Below are 18,292 nucleotides of genomic sequence, written 5' to 3' on the forward strand. Positions count from 1 at the left end.
CTTAGTTTCATTGAGTTAGACAAGGCTGTGGTCCATGTGATCAGATTGGCTAGTTTTCTGTGATTATGGTTTCAGTGTGCCTGCCCTCTGATGCCCTCTCGCAACACCTACCGTCTTACTTGGGTTTCTCTTACCTTGGACATGAGGTATCTCTTCATGGCTGCTCCAGCAAAGTGCAGCCGCTGTTCCTTACCTTGGACGAGGGGTATCTCCTCATGGCCGCCCCTCCTGACCTTAATCAAGGTAAAATCTAAATAATATCATCAGATTACTAGCATTAACATTGTTACTGATCTCAAGTTCAGCTTTCAGTACTCAAAAGCCAATAATTTGAGACACAAGTGTCAGTAGAAAGGAAAGGTGCTTTATTCAGAAAGGCAAGCAATCTGGGGAGATGGTGGATGTGTGCCCAGAGACCAACTCCAAAGATTCTGCTGAGTCATGACAGTTTTTAAAGTTTTAAAAGGGGGAAGAATATCAGTAAATCATCAGGTCAGGAGGATGGGTTCTAGTCACTCTCCATTGAGTGCTGACTGGCTGACTCTCTCTTCAGATGTTATTTCCAGAGTGATCTGCCTGGAGGAATCCTCTGGGAACTGTTAGGAGTAGAGAGCAAATTATTCTTTACTTAATTCTTCATTCTTCTTTATAGATAGGAAAAAAACCAACAAGTTAGACAAGGCTGGTGTGCATTCAGGAGGGCATAAGTCAGGTGTTGGTTTTGACAGCTTAGTGATCTCTTTCCTATAATTAGATTCTTTTAAGGTTAGAGGAGAATAGAAATTGGCAAACAGGAAAGGGGCAAAAAAGCTGCTTTCAATATCAGTGGGAAAATATCCAATTCTCCTTTTATAGAAGCTTCAAATCAAAGACAATCTCCAGGCTATACTAAGTGTCATGAAAAAGTTAGTGACATAAATATCTTGGTGCTTTATGTATTTCAGTATTATAGAGAAACTATGAACTCTTTATCTGGCCTTTCCCCCTCTTCTGAGATATCAAGAGTCTCCAATGGGTAACAGTTTTACGAAACAGTCTTGTAACTTCCAAAAATTTTAAAGTGGAAATATCTACCCTGAGTTCCTACCAAAACATCTTATAGGAACCTCACATACTCTGCTGCTTAAAATCTTCCAACAGCTTCTTGTTGCATTGCCTTTAGGATAATGTTCAAATCCTTACTTTTTGTTGTTCAGTTGCTAAGTTATGTCTGACTCTTTGTGACTCCATGAACTGCAGCATGCCAGGATTCCCTGTTCTTCACTATTTCCCAGAGTTAGCTCAAACTTATGTCCACTGAGTCGGTGATGCCATCCAACCATATCATCCTCTGTCGCTCCACTTCTCCTCCAGCCCTCAATCGTTCCCAGCATCAGGGTCTTTTCCAAAGAGTCGGCTATTTGCATCAGGTGACCAAAGTATTGAAGGTTCAGCTTCAGCATCAGTCCTTCCAGTGAAAATTCAGGGTAGATTTCCCTTAGGATTGACTGGTTTGATCTCCTTGCTGCACAAGGGACTCAAGAGTCAAACTCCATAGGTAGGCATATACAGACATTTCATTACCAGATTCTCTCTTCTCACTCCATTCCTTGCAAGAAAATCTTCAACACCATTATTACCTCTCTGTACATCTTCCATGGAAAAGGAAATGGCAACCCACTCCAGTATTCTTGCCAGGAGAATCCCATGGACAGAGGAGCCTGGCAGGCTACAGTCCATGTGATCTCAAGAGTCAGACATGACTTAGTGACTAAACCACCACCAACACAGGTTCTAAGCACTTCATTCTTTCTCCTGATGCCCTTTTTTGCACGTGCTGTTTCCTCTTATCTGAAATGCTCTTGCCTGTCTCATTTATTGGCAACCTGAGACCTGAAGCTTCAACCATCCAGAAAACTCTCTCCAATTCACATATTCCCCAATACAGCGGGCCCTTCTTTATGCTTCTGGTTTTACTAGAGCTGTATTGAATTTTTTTTTTTAACTGAATTTTAATAATTGATTTTCCTAGCTCCTTCTTAACAGTGCGGTTCAGGTCAGTCACTCAGTCATGTCCGACTCTTTGTGATCCCATGGACTACAGCATGCCAAGCCTCCCTTTCCATCACCAACTCCAGGAGTTTACTCAAACTCATGTCCATTGAGTTGGTGATGCCATCCACCATCTCATCCTCTGTTGTCCCCTTCTCCTCCCACCTTCAATTGTTCCCAGCATCAGGGTCTTTTCCAAAGAAGCAGCTCTTTGCATCAGGGGCCCAAAGTACTGGAGTTTCAGCTTCAGCATTAGTCCTTCCAATGAATACTCAGGACTGATTTCTTTTAGGATGGACTGGTTGGATCTCCTTGCATCTCTCAAGAGTCTTCTCCAACACCACAGTTTAAAAACATTAATTCTTCGGCACTCACCTTTCTTTGTAGTCCAACTCTCACATCCATACATGACTACTGGAAAACCATAGCTTTGACTAGAAGGACCTTTGTTGGCAAAGTAATGTCTCTCTGCTTTTCAATATGCTGTCTAGGTTGGTCATAACATCTCTTCAAAGGAGCAAGCATCTTTTGATTTCATGATTGTAGTAACCATCTGCAGTGATTTTGGAGCCCCCCAAAAATAAAGTCTGACACTGTTTCCATTGTTTCCCCATCTGTTTACCATGAAGTGATGGGACCAGATGCCATGATCTTAGTTCTCTAAATGTTGAATTTTACACCAACTTTTTCACTCTCCTCTTTCATTTTCATCAAGAGGCTTTTTAGTTGTTCTTCACTTTCTGCCATAAGGGTGATTTCATCTGTGCATCTGAGATTATTGATATTTCTCCTGGCAAACTTAATTCCACCTTGTGCTTCATCCAGCCCAATGAAATACATTTCGCCTAATGTACTCTGCATATAAGTTAAATAAGCAGGGTGACAATACACAGCTTTGATGTACTCCTTTCCCATTTGGAACCAGTCTGTTGTTCCATGTCCAGTTCTAATTGTTGCTTCCTGACCTGCATACAGATTTCTCAGGAGGCAGATCAGGTAGTCTGGTATTACCATCTCTTCAAGAATTTTCCAGTTTGTTGTGATCCACTCACTCAAAGGCTTTGGCATAGTCAATAAAGCAGATGTAGATGTTTTTCTGGAACTCTCTTGCTTTTTTGATGATCCAATGGATATTGGCAGTTGAATCTCTGGTTCCTCTGCCTTTTCTAAATCTGGCTTGAACACTTGGAAATTCTTGGTTTACATACTGTTGAAGCCTGGCTTGGAGAATTTTGAGCATTACTTTGCTAGCATGTGAGATGAGTGCAACTGTGCGGTAGTTTGAGCATTCTTTGGCATTGCCTTTCTTTGGGATTGGAATGAAAACTGACCTTTTCCAGTCCTGTGGCCACTGCTGAGTTTTCCAAGTTTGCTGACATATTGAGTGCAACAGCACTTTCATAGCATCATCTTTTAGGATTTAAAATAGCTCTACTGGAATTCCATCACCTCCACTAGCTTTGTTCATAGTGATGCTTCCTAAGGCCCACTTGACTTCACATTCCAGGATGTCTGGCTCTAGGTGAGTGATCACACCATCATGATTATCTGGGTCATGAAGATCTTTTTTGTATAGTTCTGTGTATTCTTGCCACCTCTTCTTTCTATCTTCTGCTTCTGTTAGGTCCATCCCATTTCTGTCCTTTACTGTGCCCATCTTTGTGTTAAATGATCCATTGGTATCTTTAATTTTCTTGAAGAGATTCCTAGTCTTTCTCATTCTATTGTTTTCCTCCATTTCTTTGCACTGATCACTGAGGAAGTCTTTCTTATCTCTCCTTGTTATTCTTTGGAACTCTGCATTCAAATGAGTATATCTTTCCTTTTCTCCTTTATGTTTCATTTTTCTTCTTTTCACAGCTATTTGTAAGGCTTCCTCAGACAAACATTTTGCCTTTTTGCATTTCTTTTTCTTGGGGATGGTCTTGATCCCTGCCTCCTGTACAATGTCACAAACTCTGTCCATAGTTCTTCAGGCTCTCTGTCTATCAGATCTAATCACTCGAATCTATTTGTCACTTCCACTGTATAATCATAAGGGATTTCATTTTCCCTACTTTCTTAAATTTAAGTCTGAATTTGGTAATAAAGTGTTCATGATCTGAGCCACAGTCAGCTCCCGGTCTTGTTTTTGCCGACTGTATAGAGCTTCTCCATCTTTGGCTACAAAGAATATAATCAATCTGATTTCAGTGTTGACTATCTCATGATGTCCATGTGTAGAGTCTTCTCTTGTGTTGTTGGAAGAGGGTGTTTGCTATGACCAGTGAGTTCTCTTGGCAAAACTCTATTAGCCTTTTCCCTACTTCATTCTGTACTCCAAGGCCAAATTTGCCTGTTACTCCAGGTATCTGTTGACTTCCTACTTTTGCCTTATAGTCCCCTATAATGTAAAGGACATCTTTTTTTTTGGTGTTAGTTCTAGAAGCTCTTGTAGGTCTTCATAGAACCATTTAACTTCAGCTTCTTCAGCATTTTTGATTGGGGCATAGACTTGGATTACCATGATATTGAATGCTTTGCCTTGGAAACAAACAGAGATCATTCTGTCATTTTTGAGAATGCATCAGAGTACTGCATTTTGGACTCTTTTGTTGATTATGATGGCTACTCCATTTCTTCTAAGGGATTCCTGCCCACAGTAGTAGATATAATGGTCATCTGAGTTAATTCACCCATCACCATCCATTTTAGTCCACTGATTCCTAAAATTTTGATGTTCACTCTTGCCATCTCCTGTTTGACCACTTCCAATTTGCCTTAATTCATAAACATACCATTCCAAGTTCCTATGCAATATTGCTTTTTATAGCATTGCACTTTACTTCTATTACCCATCACATCCACAGCTGGTTGTTGTTTTTTCTTTTGGCTCCATCTCTTCATTCTTTCTGGAGTAATTTCTCTACTGATCTCCAGGAGCATATTGCGCGTCTACTGAGCTGGGGAGTTCATCTTTCAGTGTCCTATCTTTTTTCCTTTTCATACTGTTCATAGTGTTCTCCAGGCAAGATTACTGAAGTGGTTTGCCATTCCCTTCTCCAGTGGACCATGTTTGTGCTTCTTGGAGGGCACAGACAGAACCTTTTGTGCACCAGGACCCAGGAGAAAGGGGCAGTGTCCCCACAAGAGACTGATCCAGAATTGCCCGTGAATGTCCAGGAGTCTCCAGCGGAGGCGTGTGTTGACGATGGCCTGCTGCAGGGTTGGAGGCACTGTGTGTAGCAGTGCATGGGACCTTTTGAAGGAGGTCACCATTATCTTTATAACCTCCACCATAGTTTGGCCCCAGGTAAATAACAGGGAGGGTACACAGCCCCACCCATCAACAGTAAATTGGATTAAAGTTTTACTGAGCAAAGTCCTGTTTCAGAACAAAACCCAGTTTCCCCCTCAGTCAGTCTCTCCTGTCAAGAAGCTTCCATAAGCCTTTTATCTGTTTCCATCAGAGGGCAGATGGACTGAAAACCACAATCACAAAAAAACTAATCCTGTCACATGGACCACAGCCTTGTCTAACTCAATGAACCTATGAGCCATGCTGTGTAGGGCCACCCAAGATGGATGGGTCATGGTGGAGAGTTTTGACAAAATGTGGTCCACTGGAGAAGGGAATGGCTCCTCCTTCTAGCAGAAGTCAAATTACATGAGGCTGAGGACTGTTGGACTGTTTTGTTTCTTTGCTTGTTTTCATCCTTATGGCTTCAGTACCTTACACAGAGATTTAAAATATGGTACATTTCCAATAAATTATGTCTTAAATAACTTAATTTTCAAAAATTTTGAACAGCCACAATCAATATATTTCCATACTTACACAGAGAGTGTTAAAGTGCAGTCTCATACTGTTTTACCTTCTTTTAGGTTTCTGCTTAAATATTACCTTATCAGAATTGGTTTCCCTAATCTCCCTATTAAAACACATCACTCAGTTCTCATTTATTGCCTTTTTCTACCCTGCCTTGCTATTTTTCTATCTAGCAGTTATCATCTCCTGACATATATATGGACATATATGTGTGTATGCATACATGAATATATATATATACACACACACATATAGTGTGATCATATTCCTAGTCCCTAAAATAGAGTCTGAAACATAGAAAGTGTAAATTCTTTCATTTAACAAATATTTATTGTTAATAAGATTAGTATTTTATAGATCCAGGCACCGTTCTAAAGGCTTGGGGTACATTGATGAGCAAAGAGCTTTCCCTTGTGAGTGTCCATGGTGAAGGATTGTTGAAGGAAAAAAAGGAAACAAAAATTAAATTTAATACAAAAGGAAATTGTTTACTATATTGAAAGATGTTATGAAGAAGTGAAAGTAGGGTGAAGAGGATCAGATTTGCTACAGGGACAATTTATACTATTAAATAGGACAGTCAAATAAATATTTATGAATAAATAAACACTTATTGATTATGCAAATATATGTATTGTGTGAATATATACTTGTCCAGTGAATGAATGAATATCTCTTATTGCATGTGGTCAACTATTTTATACATATTTAAACTTGCATTAGTTAAATAACTTTGGCTCACCAACAACAACATGAATGGTAACTTCTAGAACGGAAACTTATTTTTGTTTGAACTGGATATTTCGCCTCACATAAAAAGGAATTGAAAAATGCATATTCTCAAGTAAAATAACCTGATCATAGACTCTTTGAGTTGGAAGGAAACCTCTAATCATGCCATTTCACAATATTTCTTTTACCAAAAAATCATTTAGTTCCACCCAGTTTAGGCAACTGACACAAGAGCCAGCTCTCCTGAACTACTTATCCTTTGCTCTTTCTGTTTCTAATTCAGTCTTTTCTGAATCAAATTACTAGCCTTATATAAATGCAATACACTTTACATCAACAGGTAAAGTCATTTGTTTTTCTGTATTTCAATCTTCCAAACTATGAAACAGGATAAGGAGGAAAAGATATGCCATCTATTGTCCAGGCAGATCACTAGAAATAATTTCTAAGTAAACTTTCTTCTAACTTTCCACTTTAGCTCATTTGTCTTATATATCTAATCACTTATTCATATATTCAAACATTTTTATTGAGTGTCAATTCTGGTCCAGGCATTGTGCTAAGCACGTACAATAGAGAGATGATTACCACTTGATTTAGCGAAGTCTATTCATTAATTCATTTCATAATGATTTATTGACTATTTGCTTTGTGCCAGGCATTGTTCTAAGTGTTTGAAGAGCAACAAAGGACAAAAAATGCAAATTTATTACTCTACTGTAGTTTGCATTTTGGGCGATGAGACAAATAATAATCAATTAAACATTTAGACATACAGTATACTCTTAGGCTGTTAATTCTTAAGGAGAAAAAAAGAAGTAAGGCAGAGAATAATGGAAGAGTTGTTATTTTAAGCAGAACTGTTTGGGAAGGCCTCTCTGAGGTGGGGTCACTTCTGAACAAGACTAGAAGGAAGGCAGAAAAACATGCAAAGGGAGAAAAGCATTCAAGACAGAAGAGCCCAGCCTGAGGCTGATGTCCTTGGAAGTAGATTCTGGATTCAGTAAGGTGGCCTGTTTCAGTGGTATGCTGGAACTGGCTTGTACACAGGCTTGAGAACCAACTAGGCTCACATCTTCCCAAATTCATGTTTGTGGCTTGAAATCAACCATGGAGGAAGTATTTGAAAGTGAAAGTGAAAGAAAGTGAAGTTGCTCAGTTGTGTCCGACTCTTTGCGACCCCATGGACTGTAGCCCACCAGGCTCCTTCGTCCATGGAATTTTCCAGGCATGAAGACTGGAGTGGGTTGGCATTTCCCTCTCCAGGAGATCTTCTTGACCCAGGGATTGAACCCGGGTCTCCCGCATTGTAGGCAGATGCTTTACCATCTGAACCGCATGCAAATCAGCAAACATGACCAAACAGAGCTTTTCTCCCAGTTGTGAAACATTTTCCAGTGTTCTGCCTCTGTTCCCGTGCACTGAGGGAGAGGATAGTAGCGGTGGTGAGATTATCTCAGGGGGCAGATCTGACTTCCGTGAGATAGGTTCACATGGTGGAGATCTGGCCAAGAGCTTATGCTTGTTTTCTTATGTATCCCTACAATTTCCCCACACTACATTTACTTTTTTCAATTGGCAGAGCAATGGCACCCCACTCTAGTACTCTTGCCTGGAAAATCCCATGGACGGAGGAGCCTGTTAGGCTGCGGTCCATGGGGTCACTGAGGGTTGGACACTACTTGAGCGACTTCACTTTCACTTTTCACTTTCATGCATTGGAGAAGGAAATGGCAACCCACTCCAGTGTTCTTGCCTGGAGAATCCCAGGGATGGGGGAGCCTGGTGGGCTGCCGTCTATGGGGTCGCCCAGAGTCGGACACGACTGAAGTGACTTAGCAGCAGCATCCCAATTAATGTGTAGAGAGAATATTACCTTTACCCTTTATATATAAATGATAGATTTCATTTATTAATCCAGAACCTAAAAATGCAGATAACCAGGGGTTAAAAGTGAAATAAAATATTTATTAAATGCAAGTAATACAAAGAAATTGACTAGCTTACTAGCTTAAGGGGACAAATAGAGCGAGAACGAAAATGAGAAACAGAGAGACTCAAGAACAGGAAAACCATTGGGCCTTAGGAAGGACTGAAATAGGAACTGGAAAGCCTGACAGTCAAACAGCATAAACATTCATTCAGTTTTATTTCTTTGCATCAGCTACATTCTTTTAATCCTTCTACAGACCACTTATCTTCACTCATTAGCTCATATGGTAGAATTCATATGCTAGAATACGATTGTTTATTACTTCTGGATTCAGATGTTACCTTTCTAATCATATAAGAAGACGAATTGAAAGATTTTTCTCCTATCTCTAAATTTCTAAGTGGAAGAATCTGACTGATTCAGTTTCCTAAGATGCCCATCCCTAGTCTAATTACCTATGTCCAAAGGAGTTGGGCTGTCACAATACAAATCTGACTGCTGGAAGCCCATCCAAGTAAAAAGAGTCAAGGAATGAAGAAGGAGGTAGATGTTTTTATGGGTAAAGCAAATATCTTATAAGTGCTCACATCAAAATACTTCAGATCTGATTCTAGAGTAGCAAATGACTCTAAAAATCAGAGTTCAATCTACTGCCAAATGCAGTGACCTCTGCTATCCTCTCTCTGACCCATGGATGTATTCAGTATCTGCTTGGATAGCAGAAAGCTGGCTAAAGCCTGAGGCAGCTCATTCCAGAGTGAGGCAGTTTCATTGTTAGAAGGTCCATTTGTACACAGAGCTGAGATCTCTATAACTTCAATCCATTCTGCTTTGTGGGACAATATATGCCTAAATTCTTCCTGGCAGCCCTTTATTTAAACTAACACGTTCTTCACTGATGTTCCCCAGGGTAAAAACATCTCCAAGTCCTTCATGTTTTTCTCTGGTATGAATCTCCTATCCTTCAGTACTTTAATAATTAGTTTGCTTTCAGTTGCCTAAAAAAGATATTTTTGTTTCAAGTGTATAAAGCCCTGAAGGACTCACCTTGGCTCACATCATTGGCAAGTCCAGAGTCAGTTTTCTGCAAGTGGGTGATCCAGTAGCTAGGTTGCTCATTCATCCTTTAACAAAGGATTGAGGAGCACCTACTGTGTGCCAGGCATTTGTACTAGGCGCTCGAGGTATGTCAGGCCCCAAATAAACCACCATTCTAGAGCTTATATTCTAGTGGAGAAAGACTGATGGTAAACAATAAATGTAAGAATATAAACAAATTGAATAGTAAGTTAGAATGTGGCAGGTGCTTTTAGTAAAATGAAAAGTAGAACAAGGAAAGGGGGCTGAGATTGTTGAGAGTGGGGTACAAAGGCTATATGAGGGTAATTTTCTTTGAGATTTGAATGAAGACTTAAAGATGAAGACTTTATTGGGGGTGTACATAGGAGGTGGGCAGGGGATATTTGAAGGAAGAGCAGAGAAACAGATTTAGAGAAGATATTAAGGTGAGACAGTGCCTGGAATATTCTAACAGCAAAGGCCAGTACATCCGTAAGGAATGAGTATAAAAAAGGAGAGTTACTACAGATGAGGACAGAGAGAGGACGGGGGACCAGATCATGTCAGATTTATAAACCTTTGTAAGGACCTTGCCTTTTACTCAAAGTGAAATCAAGCTCCATTTCCAGCTTCTGGGCAGAGTAGTGACAAGATTTTGCTTACAAAAGAAACTCCCTGGCTCCTATTGAAAATAGATTATTGGAAGGCAAGAGTTTCTTTCTGTCTTTCTGTAAGGTTTATGTTTAGGCAGTCTCCCGTTGTGATTCTAGTGTGGTTACCAGCACTGATCAGAACTACATGCTTCCATGTTGGTGTCTATGAGATTTCATGTTGACTGACCCATCCTTGACCCAACCTCTGTTTTCAGTAGAATGCCATGCTCTGATTAGCCTTAGGTCTGGATGACCTGAAATTATCACTATGGAAGGAGGGGGATGATTACTTTGATTGGTTTCAGTTCAGTTCAGTTCAGTCCCTCTGTCGTGTTCGACTCTTTGAGACCCCATGAATTGCAGCACGCCAGGCCTCCCTGTCCATCACCAACTCCCAGAGTTCACTCAGACTCACGCCCATCGAGTTGGTGATGCCATCCAGCCATCTCATCCTCTGTCGTCCCCTTCTCCTCCTGCCCCCAATCCCTCCCAGCATCAGAGTCTTTTCCAATGAGTCAACTCTTCACATGAGGTGGCCAAAGTACTGGAGTTTAAGTTTAGCATCATTCCTTCCAAAGAAATCCTAGGGCTGATCTCCTTCAGAATGGACTGGTTGGATCTCCTTGCAGTCCAAGGGACTCTCAAGAGTCTTCTCCAACACCACAGTTCAAAAGCATCAATTCTTCGGCACTCAGCCTTCTTTACAGTCCAACTCTCACATCCATACATGACCACAGGAAAAACCATAGCCTTGACTAGACGGACCTTTGTTGGCAAAGTAATGTCTCTGCTTTTCAATTGGCTTACCCCTCACCAAATTGTACGGCTATCCATAAAGAGAATAGGGCTGCCAATAATATTGTTCTCTACAATTATCCTGGTACAACTATCATTTTTTTTTAAATACATTCCAACTAAACAAAGTTCATGGGAAAAATTTGAGTCGAATATAATGGAACTATTACCTTCTTAATTGAATACTTTTATTTTATTAAGAATCCTAATTGCTTTGGGTCAATGCTTCATATTTTCTGTATAGAATGTATCATCAAACCACATACCCCTTAATATGCAGAACCTTTTACAGTTGATTTTTTAAAACCTAAATAGGAGAATTTACATTTATACTCCTATTGAATTCCTTCCAATATCATTTTGAATACTGATTCTATCTTCCTAATATAAAGTACCTGTCACTTGCAAATTTGGAAAAAATACTTTACCATAAATATATTAAATAAGGACAAAATCATATTCGTTTCTTCTTCCTTTAAAACATACCTTATTTTCTCTAATAGAAAATGGGTGTAGAGGGTAAGAGATCAGACTTGAAGTAACAATGCTCCAACAGAAATATCTGTTGCAAGATAATTAAGAGATTTAACCAAATCTGAACAATTTTCAGCTCTCATTTCTCAGCTTTTCATCGCCGGTGTTAAGGAGCAAATGTATTTAAATGACTTTGAACACTCTAGACTATTAAAATAGATTTTGAAAAGGCCGAAGGTTTCCTTTTGTTATTTGGTTCCTTTCTGTGTGAAGTTAACAAAGAAAGTTAGTTTGGAAGAGTTACTCATTCCAGGAATGAGCTTCAAAGCTGTAGTTTTATTTGCAGACCACTTGTCACTCATCATTTGTGTGGTTATTGCATAAAAGAAAGTAAATTATAATGTGGATTTTATAATAAATTTATACTATTTCATAGTTATAATATTATAAAGCAAAAATGATGTTGTTTCTTTTGTATTTAGCATATTTTTCATCTTTTACTTTTCTGCGCATTTTTCTTTATTTTTCACATTCGCTCCCCTAGTTTAGTTCTTTATGCATGAACATTCTAAAAACTGCTGATCCGCTTAAACTATTGTGTTCTCTTCCAAGAATAATCTTTATTATATGCACAATATAGGAAGGACAGCCAGCTATGCTGAGCTTTTTTCAGTGAACATGTAGATAAGCAGTCACTTTTGCAGAATACAAAAGAGGTAATGGTTGTGCTAAGACAGTCCTTTGCTCGCTGCCATCTAATCCTTTCTTTTTTTAATGTAAAATTTATTTTTACCAAAGTAACACATGCACAAAACATAAAAAGTAAATAGTTTTGGAAGAGTTATCATGAAATAAACAAAATCCAAATTATACTCTTTTGTCTCACCCTTTTCTTATCCCCAAGTATTATACCCCAGAAACAACTGCATTCAACTCTTGTTCCTGATTTTCCTGGTATTTACCTCTATGCTTCTGAACAGTATGTTCATCTGCCATTTTCTCACCTATCAAGGCTAGACATTATCTATTGGCTTCCTACTTTGGAATATGAGAATTTGCATTCCCATCACATATACATATGCATACATCTATGCTTCTCTTCCATCCTCCCATGAAATTGCTTCACACTCTTAATTTTATTAATATTCAATGCTTACATTTTTATGGAGATGTAACTATTTTTATAACTGATTCACAGTGTATGTGATCATATCTCCTTACAACTTTTTGTTTATCCTGAAGCTAACTTTTAAAAAATTTCCAGGTATCTTTTATTAATTTTACCCCTAAGCTTGCCAACAGTGCTATAAAACTCTGCTCAATATATTCAGACATTTTCAGTCTATAAGTTCCATGTTTTTCCTTGGAGACATGTTTTCTGGAGCTCTCTGGTCTCATACTGTATTGGAATCTTACGACTGCTATATGACTGTATAGCTATTGGCCTAGGCCTTCTTTCATTGATACCTAATTTTTTTCTCTTACTTGTTGGCTCTCTGGTTTCCTGGGTACCAAGTCTTCTTTACTGATACATTGCTTTATTGCGAAATATATCTTCCAGAAAACTGCCAAATAAAAAATGTGTAGGGAATAGACATTTTGACATTTAGTATATCCAGAGGTGGGTTTCCCTGGTGGCTCAGCTGGTAAAGAATCCACCTGCAATTTTGGAGACCTGGGTTTGACCCCTGGGTTGGGAAGATCCCCTGGAGAAGGGAAAGGCTGCAGGTCAAGAAGAAAGAGTTAGAACCGGACATGGAACACCAGACTGGTTCCAAATTGGGAAAGGAGTACGTCAAGGCTGTATATTGTCACACTGCCTTTTAACCTGCATGCAGAGTACATCATGAGAAATGCCAGGCTGGATGAAGCATAAGCTGGAATAAAGATTGCCAGAAAAAATATCAATAACCTCAGATACAAAGATGACACCACCCTTATGGCAGAAAATGAAGAAGAACTAAAAAGGCTCTTGATGAAAGTGAAAGAGGAGAATGAAAAGCTGGCTTAAAACTCAACATTCAAAAAATGAAGATCATGGTATCCAGTCTCATCATTTCATGGCAAACAGAAGGGGAAACAATGGAAACAGTGTCAGACTTTATTTTCTTGAGCTCCAAAATCACTGCGGATGGTGACTGTAGCCATGAAATTAAAAGATGCTTGCTCCTTGAAAAAGAAGCTATGACCAACCTAGAAAGCATATTAAAAAGCAAAGACATTACTTTGCCAACAGAGGTGCATCTAGTCAAAGCTATGGTTTTTCCAGTAGTCATGTATGGATGTGAGAGTTGGACTATAAAGAAAGCTGAGCCCTTAAGAATTGATGCTTTTGAACTGTGGTGTTGGAGAAGACTCTTGAGAGTCCCTTGGACTGAAAGGAGATCCAACCAATCAATCCTAAAGGAAATCAGTCCTGAGCATTTATTGGAAGGACTGATGCTGAAGCTGAAACTCCAATACTTTGGCCACCTGATGCAAAGAAATGACTCATTGGAAAGACCCTGATGCTGGGAAAGATTGAAGGCAGGAAGAAAAGGGGACAACAGAGGATGAGATGGTTGGATGGCATCAGTGACTTGATGGACATGAGTTTGAGCAAGCTCTGGGAGTTGGTGATGAACAGGGAAGCCTGACATGCTGTAGTCCATGGGTTTCAGAGTTGGACTGAGCGACTGAACTGAACTGATATCTAGAGGTATCTTTATTCTACTTTCACAATTGATACTTTGGAAAGGAATCCTTTCAGTACTGAGCTTTGTGTGATATTTGCCTGAGGTGGAGGAGGGAGGTGGGCATTGACAGGTGAAATTAGTACATTAATACAGTTTTACTTTGGATGTTTCTTATTATAAGTGAGGCTAAGGATTTATAATTTTTGCTTTTACTTTCCTATGATGTTTGTTAATATTTCATTCATATGCTTTCCCATTTTTAAAATTTGGTTGTTGGACTTTGATTTTTTTATTTTTAGGAACTCCTTATATATTAGAGATATCAGCCCTTTTTAATGATGAGAATTGGTAATATTTTCCTGCAAGGACTCAAGCACCTGAAAGGTAATTTGATAGCATCTTTTAAAATAAAAAGTGAATTCTATGCAGAAATTTGTAATATCTATCCAGAAGATATATTCATACATGTGAAAAATGACCTAGAAATAGGAATATTCATCACAAAATTGTTTGTAAATAGCAAGATTGGAGGCAACATAAATATTATCTATGAGTTCTAGTTAAATAAATCATGATTCTTATTTGATGGAATATTATGCAGCTATATATAAAGAATGGGGGCTTTCCTGGTGGCTCAGTGGTAAAGAAAAGCTGCCTGCCAAGGCAGGAGACATGTGTTTGATCCCTGGGTTGGGAAGGTTCCCTGGAGAAGGAAATGGCAACCTACCCCAGTATTCTTGCCTGGGAAATCCCATGGCCAGAGGAACCTGGTGGGCTATAGTCCATAGGGTTGCAAAGAATCAGACACCACTGAGTGACTGAGCCTGCACATTGACATATATAAAGAATAAGATAGTTCTTAATGTGGTTACTGATAGGGACAGATCTCTAAGATATATTTTTAAATTAAAAAATAAGTTACAGGACAATGTGTACTGTGGTTACTACTTTGTAATAAAACCTATGTAACTCTGTATGTAATCAATTCATACATTATATATGTGGAGAATATACCAGTAAACTGGTAGGATGGGTTTCCTCAGTAGCTAAAGATATGTGCTTTTTCTGGTTGACAGATTTATTGATATACAATTTACATATTATGAAAATCATCAGTATTAAGTGTATAATTCAATGAATTTTTTTATATTTAGTATATTGTATCGGAGAAGGCAATGGCACTCCACTCCAGTACTCTTGCCTGGAAAATCCCATGGATGGAGGAGCCTGGTAGGCTGTAGTTCATGGGGTCGCTAAGAGTCGGACACGACTGAGTGACTTCACTTTCACTTTTCACTTTCATGCATTGGAGAAGGAAATGGCAACCCACTCCAGTGTTCTTGCCTGGAGAATCCTAGGGGCTGGGGAGCCTGGTGGGCTGCCGTCTATGGGGTCTCACAGAGTCGGACACGACTGAAGTGACTTAGCAGTAGCAGTAGCAGTATATTGTATAGCTATCACCACAATTTACTTTTAGAATATTTCCATTAGTATAAAAATACATACTCCCCTGGAATTATCTAATTGATCCTATGATTATTTCCTCTTTTCATAAGAAGAAAAGCAGCATAAAAAAGTTAAAGGAAGTCTTTAGTAATATAGGCAGGAAAGATGTAAAGCTAGGAATAAAATCAGAATATTATGAAAAGATCCTATCTCCTATTTTTATTGCATCAATATTAGACGTCATTTTGACTTAACATACACTGAAATTTAGATTTAATCATTGTTCACATAAGTGTAAATCTCTGTAAAAGGTCAAAACATTTACCACTCAGAGGAGAAAGAACAAATCATTATACTGAAAAAAGATATTGAAATGAAAATAATACTGTACAGGCACTTTAATTTTTATTGCCTTATTTTGTTAGGAAGTCATAAACACTAATATAGTCTTGTCATATATTACAAAGGTTGATCATCTGCTAATGTTGAGATTAATAATCTCCACCATGGTTAACTCATAAAATCACACAAATCTTGATTTGGATGAGGTTTTAGAAATTTATCTATGACATTTCCCCAGATTTATTCCACTAGATACCAGCCAATCTAATTATGTTAGTGATGTGTTTAACCTTTGTGAAAGTCTCTATGTAGGTTTATTTATATGAATATTATTGGTGCTAAAAAATCCAAGGGCCAAAAAATTGCAACCTGTTCGTTCTCAAGTGACTAATAATACTTAGGAACAACAACAACAAAAAAATAGGATGATGATAGCACCCTTTATTCCTTTATTGAGCACTTACTGTATCCCATCAGTGACTTAGAGTTCTGCTTTACGTACATTAGGACTTTTAAGGTCAGTCATCTGGGATGAAGGTCTTATTTTTAATCCCATTTTTACTTACAGTAGAGGAAATCCCATTAACATCAGTTAATGAAACTTTTTCCTGGAGAGGTTAATGAACATGTCTAGTGTGACACATCTACTAAATGAAAAGAGCTCTGATTTGAATCCAATCTTTAATCACCATGCTTTTGTGATATAGTTGTTGCATTAGTCTCACTTCTGGTTCTATGTTGTATCACCCTTTTATTTCTTTATTTCACTTTATATATTTTACCTACTACTTTTTGTGTCTTGACTTATAAAGAAACTTAAATTTTTTCTAGAAAGTGATGGGTCTAAATAAGCAAGCACACTGACTATTGTCTGTCCGTAGTCTTGTATTTTATTAGGAGAAAAAAAAAGAAAAACACGTTTTTGTGAATATTATAGTTTGGTCTTGGTTAACAGGATAAATTTTTTTTGTTTGTTTTGACACCTAAGGATAGGTTTCCTTTGGTGGAGCAGTTTGTCTTTGCCAAGATAAAACAAGAGCTAATGAATCGACATTGATTGAGTCACTGTGGGGGAATACAGAGAATTATGATAGAGTTCCTGGCCTTTGGAGCTTACATATTTAATTGTTGAGTGAAAATACCTGTTCAAAACCACAAACGTTTGAAGAGTGATTATTAATGGCACTGATAATGGGTCCTCTATGTATCACAAGTTAATGTTAACGGCAAAGGGAAGACAATGTAGGAAGTAATGTGTGTTTTTTTGTTTTTGTTTTTGTTTGTTTTTTAAGAAATTCTAATCCCTGAAGCAAATCAAGAATTCTTAACACTTGAGTGCTCTGAAGAGTTCTATTTGGACCAGAAGTTCTATAAGTTTTGTTCAAGTTAAAAACAATGTAATTTTATGAATCATAAAGTATATTTAGTACAGTGAAATTCCAAATAGTAAATGGATAAGAGATTTGTATGAAGGAGATATCAGAAAACCCAGAGTGGTCATTGAGAGTAATTGGAGAGACAAAGAGAATATTTTTCATTTCCAGGATTAGAGGTGTGCGTATGTGTGTGTTGTGGCTGCGGGGGAAGGATGGAGGATAGAGAAAAGTCGCCCACTAAGCAAATTTTTCAAAAACGGATGCCTTTTCAAACGTTGAGCCTCTGATAAAAACACTTTAAAGGAATTGTCCAATATGCTTTTAAAATTTAAAAGGAAACCAGTGAGAGATATAGAAAAGGGAGTCGATTTGAGTAGCCCATCGTAGTGTTTCCTCCATCTTTAACCAACGGTAAAGATGGAGCTAGTACTTCCATCCGCACTTGCTCTTTCAAGCCTCCAAATGGTAGATCTTACTGTTGGTAGCAGATTTCTTACCAACGTTTTAATACATCTCTCAACCTGTGTTCTTTTCCATCCAGGTATTGTGAGTATTTCCTGCAGGTGCAGACTAATCAGCTGAGTGAGGTGAGAATCGTTATCTTCCTCCACTTGGAACTTCAAGCGTCGGGAAGCAAAAGCCGTATGTTTCAATCTGATGTCTACTTGCTTCAGAAGCACAGTTTTCACTAAGCAGTGGTCTTGGTTAATGGGATAAAGTTTCTTTTGGTTTTTGGTTTTGAGAGGATGGAGGGGTCTGTTAATAAAAGATGGTATAGTAAAAAAAGAAAAAAGCTATGAAATAGTTTTTTTCTTGGCCCATCTAAGTCGACGGTAGCCAAGTTGGGACTTGCTTTGGAGGGAAAAGTGGAGGAGGTCTTTGGGCAGTCCTGCGGTCCAGGGGACACCCTCCCGAGGTCCAGGGCAGTGGGTGTGGAGGGCTGGGTGCTAGTCCACCCACACGCCCTG

This window comes from Bison bison, unplaced genomic scaffold, assembly GCF_000754665.1.
Source record: "Bison bison bison isolate TAMUID 2011002044 unplaced genomic scaffold, Bison_UMD1.0 scf7180017864466, whole genome shotgun sequence".
Taxonomy (NCBI): domain Eukaryota; kingdom Metazoa; phylum Chordata; class Mammalia; order Artiodactyla; family Bovidae; genus Bison; species Bison bison.